The sequence below is a fragment of the Tiliqua scincoides genome, unplaced genomic scaffold (genome assembly GCF_035046505.1).
Source record: "Tiliqua scincoides isolate rTilSci1 unplaced genomic scaffold, rTilSci1.hap2 HAP2_SCAFFOLD_84, whole genome shotgun sequence".
NCBI classification, from domain to species: Eukaryota; Metazoa; Chordata; class Lepidosauria; order Squamata; family Scincidae; genus Tiliqua; species Tiliqua scincoides.
In genome coordinates, this window is record NW_027101664.1 from 120,001 (window position 1) to 131,311 (window position 11,311).

An 11,311-nucleotide genomic window follows, 5' to 3' on the forward strand; every position below is an offset into this window, starting at 1 on the left:
CTTTTCCAAGTGGTGCAGACCAGAAGTGATTGTGAGGAGCTCCAGAGGATCTCTCCAGACTGGCAGAATGGGCAGCAAAATGGCAGATGCGCTTCAATGTCAGTAAGTGTAAGGTCATGCACACTGGGGCAAAGAATCAAAACTTTACATATAGGCTGATGGGTTCTGAGCTGTGTGTGACAGATCAGGAGAGAGATCTTGGGGTGGTGGTGGACAGGTCGATGAAAGTGTCGACCCAATGTGCGGCAGCAGTGAAGAAGGCCAATTCTATGCTTGGGATCATTAGAAAAGGTATTGAGAACAAAACGGCTAATATTATAATGCCGTTGTACAAATTGATGGTAAGGTAAGAACTGGAGTATTGTGTCCAGTTCTGGTCGCCGCATCTCAAAAAAGACATAGTGGAAATGGAAAAGGCGCAAAAGAGAGCGACTAAGATGATTACTGGGCTGGGGCACCTTCCTTATGAGGAAAGGCTACAGTGTTTGGTCCTCTTCAGCCTAGAAAAGAGACGCCTGAGGGGGGACATGATTGAGACATACAAAATTATGCAGGGGATGGACAGAGTGGATAGAGAGATGCTCTTTACACTCTCACGTAACACCAGAACCAGGGGACATCCACTAAAATTGAGTGTTGGGAGAGTTAGGACAGACAAAAGAAAATATTTCTTTACTCAGCGTGTGGTTGGTCTGTGGAACTCCTTGCCACAGGATGTGGTGACGGCGCCTGGCCTGGACGCCTTTAAAAGGGGATTGGACAAGTTTCTGGGGGAAAAATCCATTACAGGTTACAAACCATGATGTGTATGTGCAACCTCCTGATTTTAGAAATGGGCTATGTCAGAAGGCCAGACGCAAGGGAGTGCACCAGGATGAGGTATCTTGTTATCTGGTGTGCTCCCTGGGGCATTTGGTGGGCCGCTGTGAGATCCAGGAAGCTGGACTAGATGGGCAAATGGCCTGATCCAGTGGGGCTGTTCTGATGTTCTTAACTACAATTCCCAGGAAGACTTGCAGGTCTCTTGTTATCTGGTGTGCTCCCTGGGGCATTTGGTGGGCCACTGTGAGATACAGGAAGCTGGACTAGATGGGCAAATGGCCTGATCCAGTGGGGCTGTTCTTATGTTCTTATGTACTGACAAGATTGGCATCCTTCAGTCTCGGAAGACTATGGTGTCACGCTCTGAATGGTGGTTCTGGAACAAAGTGTCCTCTCCAGTGCGTGAAGCCTGGGTAAAGCAGGTATGGAGGACAGGCTGTTACCCATGCAGCAAATCCCCCCTCTCCACGTCGCTGAAATGGTCCAATGGAAAGGCAGAGTCCAATACGGTTGGTTCCAGCGGCGTCGCAGGAGTTGCCAGAACGTGACTGTGTTCAGCCATGAACTGTCTCAGGGACTCCGGCTCCGGATTTTGCCTCAAGGTTGACTCCTGAAGCCTTTTCCACAACTGGATGTAGCCACAAGGCAGTGGAGGTTTGGGATCAGAGTTTTCCTTCTCTCAGATGAGCTGCCTTCCCAGGCTGACGAGTCCCATCTACCCGGTGGCTGTTTAGTCGCCTCTTACGACAAGTACAGCCAAACTGAGGGCCTATTCTTATCCCCAGCCCCCAGGGGATTCTTATGTACTAGCAGTCCCTTTTCTAACAGGGCACTAGGAGGAAGAAGGCTGTCTTGTAATACATGGTTGCACCACTAGGTGGCAGCCTTTCCTCAGGGTAGCTGCTGTCTCTCCAGCCCCTGGCCCTAGAGGTGCAGTGCAATCAAGGTGCAGGTGTTCAAAGCAAAGGAGGTATGAATGGGTCTCCCATTCAGTTCCTCCTCTTTTTGCGCCTTCAAGGTGAATGATGAAATCATTGCCAAATTGGGGAGGGGGGTTGGCGCACTGATGATGATGCCAGCCTCTCTGGGGCCGGCGAAGGTTCCCACGTTCAAAGCCTCCCTGGGAGGTTTGTCCCTTGTCACTCAACAGGGGCAACCCCAGAATGGACTTGGAGAAATCCCACCCAGCTCCAGACATCAGTCGGCCAGCCATATCCTGGGCCCTCAGTGTGAGTTTTGGTCCTGCGATAGAGATTCCTACTGGGAACGAAACCTCCAAGCGCAGCCTGGCTAGTGTAGAAGTGACCAGACGTTCTTCTCTGCTATGAAGAGAGATGACACCCCCCACCTCCCCCCGTCATGAATATGTACCGTTTAGGCCTAGTAACATGTAAAGCCTGAACCAAGCTAAAACAGTAACACAGAAGTGGCTTGCATTTCCTAGCTGCTAGGAATTTGCAACTCAATGGAAGGTGATAATGTAGCACCTATGCAGACAGAGAGGCGCCCATCAAGGAGGGAATGCAGCTGTAGATCTCCAGAGGGGAGGGAAGAGCTGAGAGGGCGAGCTTCGAGCCCACTTCAGAGTCTTTTGGACAGAGGACAGAGTCTTTTGGTTTTGGTTTTGGTCTTTTGGTCTAGGTCTCTGGGTGAGAGAGGTGGTGGGTGCACATCCTGCCCCGCCAGGACCATGTGACCTCTTAGGTAACCGGCCTGAGGATCTACAAAAGAAGCTGACCCAGGTGAGAGTCAGAGAATAGTAGAGTTCGCCAGTTAGCTTTGTTGTTTTATGCTGATATGTTTCCTAGAAGTTTTTATGCCTCTAGCATTTGCTGCCTTTTGTAACTTTTTGCAACCCTATGTATTTAATAAAGTAAAAAATCTTTGGTTCAGCAAGCTACCAAAAATCCTCATTGTGGACTAGAAACCTGAGGACTGAGAATTTAAGTGAAGAAAGTGCTCAGTGCCTACATGGGATATAGTTAAGCCTAGAGGGTCTCAGTATCCCTGGACTGAGACACTGGCTCTTACAGGGTGGTGGCAGTACTACCGAACAGGGATCTTTGAGGGCTCTAGGGTTCAGAACCAACAACTCTGAGCACCCCAAAACCCTGGGAGTGAGACCAAGTGCACGACACCCCTCCCTCCCAAAAAAAATAAAAATAAAATAAAATATGGAGGTTTCTTCTGGAAAGGAAAGCTAAAAGCACAGTATGGACAACCTGCTAGGGAGTAGATGGTCCATTTCTGCTTGCTAGAGCAAGGGAACATAGAGGGATTTGCATCAAGAGCAGAAGAAAATCAGAAGAGCCCTGCTGGATCAGGCCAAGGACGCATTTAATTCAACTTCTTGTATCTCACAGTAAGGGAGCCTGCAAGTCACATCTCACATGAAGCAGCCCACTGTAAGCGATGCTTCAGGGAGCTCACCTGCAGCCTCGTGTCATTCCCTTACGCCTGGCATTCAGAGGTAGCCCATTTCTAAAACCAGAAGTTGACATATACCGATCCTGGTGAACTTTTCTTCTAGAAATCTGTCCAATCCCCTTTCGAAGGCATCTAGGCCATCCTGTGGCAAGGAGTTCCACAGACTAATTACAATGCTGGCTCAATAATTTTCTCTTTTCTTTTGATTGTTTATATTCTCCTGACACTCAGTTGTAGTGGATGCCGCTGGTTCCGGCGCTGTGCGAGAGGGAAGGTGCTACAGGCCTGGTATGCTTAGAACTTCCTCCGTGCCACCTGAGTCTGCCGGAACCGGAGCTAGGTCCTTTGGGCTAGTGGAAGGAACAGGTGGGAAGGGAGTGGGTTGATCCAGGATCCACATGAGTGGATTCTGACTCAACCCATCCATCACACACCCTGGGCTGCTATCATCATGAGATAAGCTCTCCTGATAAGAGCTTGCTATGGTGCACGCCTGGCAGTGTGACACGGGATGACCTCAGCACCTGCGGTGCGGGAAGGATGGATGGAGGGCAGCAAAACAGAGCCAGAGAAACATCACAGGGAAGGAGTCAGGATTGCAACCAAAGGCCAAAAAGCCCCCCTCTTTTTTTCTGTATTGCTTGACTGCCATGCTTTGATCAGTGGCTACTATTCCCCCCCCCCCAAAAAAAAAGTCCCATGCAATTATGTGGGGCATTGCTTGGAACACCACTTGGAAAAAAAAACAAAACCACAAATCACCAAAATGCCCCCCCCCCCCACACACACCATAACAGAGGGGACGACCACAGAGAGACATTTTGAAGCAGACTGTACCCCGGGGTTATCAAACCATGTGGTTTTGCCAGCATCAACTGCATTACGAGAGAGCCAGGGTGGTGTAGTAGTTTGGGAGGTGGACTTAGACCTGGAAGATCCAGGTTCAAATCCCCCCCTCAGCCATGAAGCTTCTTGGGTGATCTTGGGCCAGTCACTTTCTCTCAGCCTCACCTACCTCACAGGGTTGTTGTGAGGACAAGAAAGAGGGGAGGAGCAGCTGTGTAAACCGCCCTGAGCTCTTTGGAGGAAGGGCAGTATAAAAAATGTGAAAAAATGAAAAAAAATAAATAAATTATAAAGGGCACAGTCCTAAGCAGGTCTACTCAGAAGTTCTATTGTGTTCAGTGGGCCTTACTCCCAGGAAAGTGAGGTTCAGGTTGCAGCCTAAAGTGGGTTCTACCCCTTCTAACTGGGCAAAGAGGCACTTTTCAAAGTGCTGCCCTCATCTATTTAGTAGGGAGAGAGCAACGAACCTTCTTCTCCACTGTGCTGTGTCTCTTCCAACGGGTCTTGCTGGGGTCTCTTCTTTGTTAGATTGTGAGCCCTTTGAGGACGGAGAACTACTCAGGGATTGTTGCCACTTTGGTTGAAAACCACTTTGGTTGAAAAGCGACATTCCGAGTAAGCGTTTTTAGCAACGAGAAGCAGCACGTATAGCCCGGGTCAGACTCTGCACCTCCGTAGACCATCCCAGCCACTCTCACAGCCCAATCCTATGCCTGTCTACTCAGAAGTAAGTGCCATTAGAGTCAATAGGGATACTCCCAGGAAAGCATGGCAAGGATGGGGCTGTTAGCCGTTCAGGTTGGCTGGCAAAAGGCTCCCTCTCCACCACCTTGGTGGGAACATCTTCTATGCAAACACCCAAGCAGGTGAGCCTTCAGTTCCCCTGCGAGAATTCTTGCAACACCTCCACAAGTGGAGGCGTTCGGAGGACATCCAAACCCTGAAACCCTGATCGGCCCAGCCATAAATGGTACAGCTCTTTCCTTGCACCCAGTCATGCGCTGCGCATCCCCGAAGACAGCTGCTATCAACAAGTCAATTACGCTCCATTCATCAGTGAGCCCACACACTTCACCAGCTAGCAACATTCAAAGAAGGTTGGTTGGCCTTCTGCGCCCCAGAGGGAAGGGTGTTCCCTCCAAGCTGTGGGTGGAAACAACTGAAGTCCTATCCATCTTCTGCCTCTAAAATACCCCTCTCTATGGGGCTGCAGTGTTTGCTGGGGTTCTGTGGAAACACAGCCCATTTGCAGAGTGTGGTTATTGGCATGTAATTTCCTCTTCCAGAATTTCTTTTTTCATGAAGGGACTGATCCTATCCAACTTTCCAGCCCCGGCGCAGTCCCTAGGCAAGAGAACAAATGCTCCCTTACCTTGTGGAGTCCTCCATATTCACCCAGCCACTATAGGATGCAGCACAAACCCCATTGGCATGGCTACACCAGGGCTAGAAAGTTGGATTGGATTTGGCCCTAAGAAAACAACAACACAAGTTTCTAGTCCTCATTGATTGGTGAATTCTCATCTTCCGAAGAGGGAAAGCAAAAGAGACAGGATCTACATGTATTGCTTCATTGCCCCTCCCACCTCCTATACCCCTATATTCCTTCGCTCCTCTCCCTATACAGAGAGATTCATGATCATCATGATATTCTTTATGATTCAACCCTAGGCATATCTACACAAAAGTCTCTTGTGTAGTCCCTGTTTTTTGGTAGGTCATGTAGCACTGAGCAGGGTCTCTAATGCAATCACTGGTGATGGAAACATTGCCTCAAGCCCAGAGGCTATTCAAAAACCAGAGAGCTGCGAATTGCCCTGCAAAGAGACGAGCTCCTGCAGTTTGCAAGGTAGCTGCTAACTGCCTTGCAAAGAGCTGAGCTCCTGCAGCTTGCAAGGTAGCTGTTAAATGCTCACAAAGAAAGAAAGAAAGAAAGAAAGAAAGAAAGAAAGAAAGAAAGAAAGAAAGAAAGAAAGGCTATTTTTTTTATAGATCTCCTTTATTAAAAAAAAAGTCTTGTAAACGTAGGTGAATCCTGGTGTTTTAAAAAGTGGATGCTCAAAAGTTCACTGTCCTAGACCCTACAACCTATGTTTAGCAAATGCAGTTATTTCTGTGGGATGAGCCAGTTATTTCTGGGTTCCTGGGTGGTGCTGGCGGGAGTCCAGGCCGAGGGGCACAGCCTGATTATGGGGCTGTGTGTTTAGAGGCATCTTTCTCTTGGCTCCGACAGCAGCCATTGTTTGACAGGTGAAGTGGGGAAATTCCTACCATTGTGGCGCGATGGCATCACGGGTAGGGTGTCATCATCCTTATCGCCAATCAGGGCAATAAACCACACAGCGGGAGCTGAGAGGTAATACGAGGACACGATCAGCACTGAATCATAACAAAAAAACAACTGCCTGCGCTGCCGGTCGAAAGGTGTTTGTGAGTTCCTCCTCGGGCCTTGATTCAGAACCCTGTGCCAAACTTAAATACCTGCTTCTTTGGGGCGGGAGGGACCTCAGGATATGAGTTAAACTCCAGCTTCCTGGAGACCCAGTGCCAAGCACAGTGCTGGTTCTTTCAAATTAAATAGATGACATTCAGTGCCTCGGTTTCAAGTAAGGAATTGGCTCCTGCAACTCACCGCCACTAGATCAGGTGACGTTATCAAATTCACAAGGGCTCATCAAGTGTTCTTGGCCACGAGGGCTAAATTAACCTCCTTTGCTCAAGGATAATTGTTGTCGGCAACCTTCAGTCTCGAGAGACTCTGGTATCGCGCTCTGAATGGTGGTTCTGGAACAACGTCTAGTGTGGCTGAAAAGGCCAATTTGGGAGTGACAATCCCTTCCACACCGGGAGCAAGTGCAGTCTGTCCCTGGTCTGCCTCCCTGGCTATGGGCCTTCCTTCTTTGCCTCTTTGCCTCGGTCTGGTGGCCAAGTGTCTCTTCAAACTGGGAAAGGCCATGCTGCACAGCCTGCCTCCAAGCGGGCCGCTCAGAGGCCAGGGTTTCCCACCTGTTGAGCTCCACTCCTAAGGCCTTCAGATCCCTCTTGCAGATGTCCTTGTATCGCAGCTGTGGTCTACCTGTAGGGCGCTTTCCTTGCACGAGTTCTCCATAGAGGAGATCCTTTGGGATCCGGCCATCATCCATTCCCACGACATGACCGAGCCAACGCAGGCATCTCTGTTTCAGCAGTGCATACATGCCAGGGATTCCAGCATGTTCCAGGACTGTGTTGTTTGGAACTTTGTCCTGCCAGGTGATGCCGAGAATACCAGGCGGACCTCTGAATACCAGGCGCAGGAGGGGCTGGGAAGAGGCTATCGCTTTTAAGTCATATTTGAAGTCACTTGTTCTCCAGCCCTCTCTCCTCCTCATCCTCGCTTCTCTCCTCGGGACCCGCTCCGGTTTGGGTGCACCTTAACTAAAGTGAGGTGCCCAGAATTGGACACAGGATACCAGGTGAGGTCCGGCCAACGCAGAGTAAAGCCGAACCACCGCATCTTGCGACTTGGGAGCTACGGTTCTACTAAGGCATTATTTCTTTAAGAATCTAGAACCCTGCCAGTTGTGGCAGATGCACAATTTTTTGTGCATTTTGACTAGGATTAGGGTGTGACTTTACTGGGTCATGTCAGACATTTGTGCCTGCCGCACCTTGGCTGTCGCTTTGCACCTCTCCAATCAAGGCACAAGGCCCTCTGGGCAAGTCAGGAAGCTCACCCCTGCCCTCTCCTTGGGCCTTGCCGTTGTGTTCCTGCCAATCTCCACACCCCAAGTTCAAGCTCCTAGTCCTTATTATTAAGGTCTTTGTGCCTGACTGTTTCCTTCCTCTCCCCTTGTCTTCCCATCATCCTCTCTCTCTGTCTCCTTAGAGTTTACAACTCTCCAAGATTTATTTTATATATTTGGAAAATGTATATCCCACCTTTGCCAGGCTGAAAATGCCCAAGGAGGCTTACAAAGCACCCTCCTGGGGGAATCAAGAACTGCCCCCCTCCCTCCCTTGTGGCCTTTCAATAAGGGCTCAAAACATGTCTGTTTCACCTGGGGTTTGGTTGATGGGTTGACCCTCTGGGGCTGGACTGCTTATCTCTGTACCAAAGAGTAAGTCCCAGGGTTATATTGTTGGCAACCTTCAGTCTCGAGAGACTCTGGTATCGCGCTCTAAATGGTGGTTCTGAAACAGCGTCTAGTGTGGCTGAAAAGACCAATCCGGGAGTGACAATCCCTTCCACACTGGGAGCAAGTGCAGCCTGTCCCTGGTCTGTCTCCCTGGCTGTGGGCCTTCCTTCTTTGCCTCTGTCTGTTGGCCAAGTGTTTCTTCAAACTGGGAAAGACCATGCTGCACAGCCTGCCTCCAAGCGGGCCGCTCAGAGGCCAGGGTTTCCCACCTGTTGAGCTCCACTCCTAAGGCCTTCAGAACCCTCTTGCAGATGTCCTTGTATCGCAGCTGTGGTCTACCTGTAGGGCGCTTTCCTTGCACCAGTTCTCCATAGAGGAGATCCTTTGGGATCCGGCCATCATCCATTCTCACAACATGACCGAACCAACGCAGGCGCCTCTGTTTCAGCAGTGCATACATGCTAAGGATTCGAGCTCGTTCCAGGACGGTGTTGTTTGGAACAGGGTTATATAACTTATAACTTTTCTAAGTTAAGTTTATAGGTGGCTGCACACCTAAAAGGCTACTACAGCGTGGTGTTCAGAACATAATGACTGACCCGCTGGGGCAGATCAAAGACCCTTCTAGTTCAGCATTTTCTTTTCAATACTGGCCAACCAGATGCCTCCAGGCAGCTCAGAAGCAGAAGGACCTTTTTCTCCCTCTTGCCGGCAGCCTGTACTTGCAGGTAGACTGCCCCTGTTCTTGGAGGTTCCATTGAGTTTTCATGACCAGCTAAATAGGAGAGTTGCTGTTGGTGAGAAATAGGGCCCCAGGGTAGCCCAGTGATTAGTGACCCTAAAGTGCCCCATACCTGCTGGCTGTTGGTTCAGCGTGTGTGTGTGTGTGTGTGTGTGTGTGTGTGTGTATTTTACATTGTGCATGTAAAACAGCAGGGGTATTTCTAGGGGGGGAGTGGCGTACCAGGTAAGGGAGAGGGAAGAATAGCGTGTGGGAAGGGGTGGAGGGGGGAGAAAAGAGTGGGATTGGCTGGATCCAATCCTTCTCCCTTTCCCACTCCGCTGGTGTTACTCTCCTAAGCTCTGCATCAGGAACCAAAACCATGGAGACCCAAAGGGGGAGCAGAAGCTTTCCCCAAGGTAAGGGATGAAAGTTCCCTGACCTTGAGGATAACACTGATATTATTATTATTATTATTATTATTATTATTATTATTATTATTATTATTATTATTATTATTATTATTATTAACAGTATTTATATACGGCTTTTCAACTAAAAGTTCACAAAGTGGTTTACAGAGAAAAATCCAATAACGAAATGGCTCCCTGTCCCAAAAGGGCTCACAATCTAAAAAGATGCCAAGGAATACCAGCAGACAGCCACTAGAACAGACACTGCTGGGGTGAGGTGGGCCAGTTACTCTCCCCCTGCTAAAAAAAAGGAGCACCCACTTGAAAAAGTGCCTCTTACCCAATTAGCAGGGGACACTGATATCCCCCCTCCCACAATTGGACACAGCACACACCTCCTTTGCATGTGTGCACTGGCTGGGGAGGGGATTTAGATAGGATTAGTAAAAAAAACAACACCTTGGCTTCATGTCCCCACGCATTATTATACTAATATTCGCAGTGCTAATTATACTAGTATAATTAGTATATATTATATATACTATATATATTATATATACTAGTATAATTAGTATATATTATACTAATTTTCGCAGAAGATCATCTAGTCCAACCCCCTGTTGCAGGAATCCTACCTAGGTCTTCTCCACCTGGGGCCAGTCCAGCACTCTGCTTGAAGATCATCACCTCCCTTGGCAATCTGTTCCACTCCCAAACAGCCCTGATGGTCAAGACTGTCTTCCTGATGTCCAGCCAGACTCTCTTCTCTTGCTTTTTGTCCCCTTTGGAACCCCTTCAAGGCAGGTGAGAAGAAAATTCCTTTTTTCCATAGGGCAACCCTTCAGGTCTATGTAAAGCTCCATCATATCCCATCTCAGCCTTCTCTTCTCCAAGCTGAACACCCCAAATTCCCCCACCTTTCCCCTTAGGGCTTTTTCTCCCGGCCCTCTGGTCGTCATTACTACTAGGTTTGAATACACTATAAAAGACAAGAGAACTCAAAATTCCAGGAGAAAGACGACTTCCATTGTAAAATTTTACAACCTGGTTACAAGCAGTAGTAGCCATTCTATAGATTGTTACATGGCTATTAGTGTGAGAAGCATAGGCGACACTAAATTCTATAGAAAGCAACTTCATTGTAATAGGACGTTTAATCATTATTATTTTATTATTACAGACACATTTATGATACCATCACAGAAGCACTAGTAGCTTAATTGAGACTTTTATTAGGTTGGAAAAAAAAATCCCACTAAATGTTTACTACACAGTTAATGACAGTAGAAGCTCATATTTACTATGCAATGACTAATGGCGCTAATGTGCTAGTCTGAAATTGCACCTTGCTTTGATGTCAGCTGCAGAACTTTCTGCTGTTTGGAAATAGCTAACACTTCAGTCCTACTCATACTTATTCAGAAATAAGCCTGAGTCACGTCAGTGGGTTTGTCGTCCCGTCCCCCCCAAGTAAATGTGTACAGATTTCCAGAGGCTGCCGTCCTAAAACATTGTCAGAGAATAAGCCCCACTGAACACCGTGGGGTTTACGTCTGGACAGACACGCCTAGGGTGAGTCAATGCATGTCTATTTAGAATTCAAGTCCATTGTGATCAGCAGAGCTTGCTCCCAGGAAAATATACAGGGCTGGTCCAAGACCCCCTGACATCTGTGGCAGCATGCCAACTGCCAACTCCTTACGCATTGATGTGCCAGCCTATAACTCCTCCCCTCTTGCTCAGCTCTCCCTTGTCCTTCTCCCCTCTATCCTCCCACCCTCCATTAAATGCCTCTAGCTTGGATTAAATTCAGGGCAGTTAGCAACTACCTTGCAAACTAAAGGAGCTTGGCCCCTTGCCGAGCAGTTATCAGCTACCTTGCAAACTGTAGGAGCTGAGCTTTTTGCAGGGCAATTAAAAGCTATCTTGCACAGCTCTTTGCAGGGCAGTTAGCAGCTACCTTG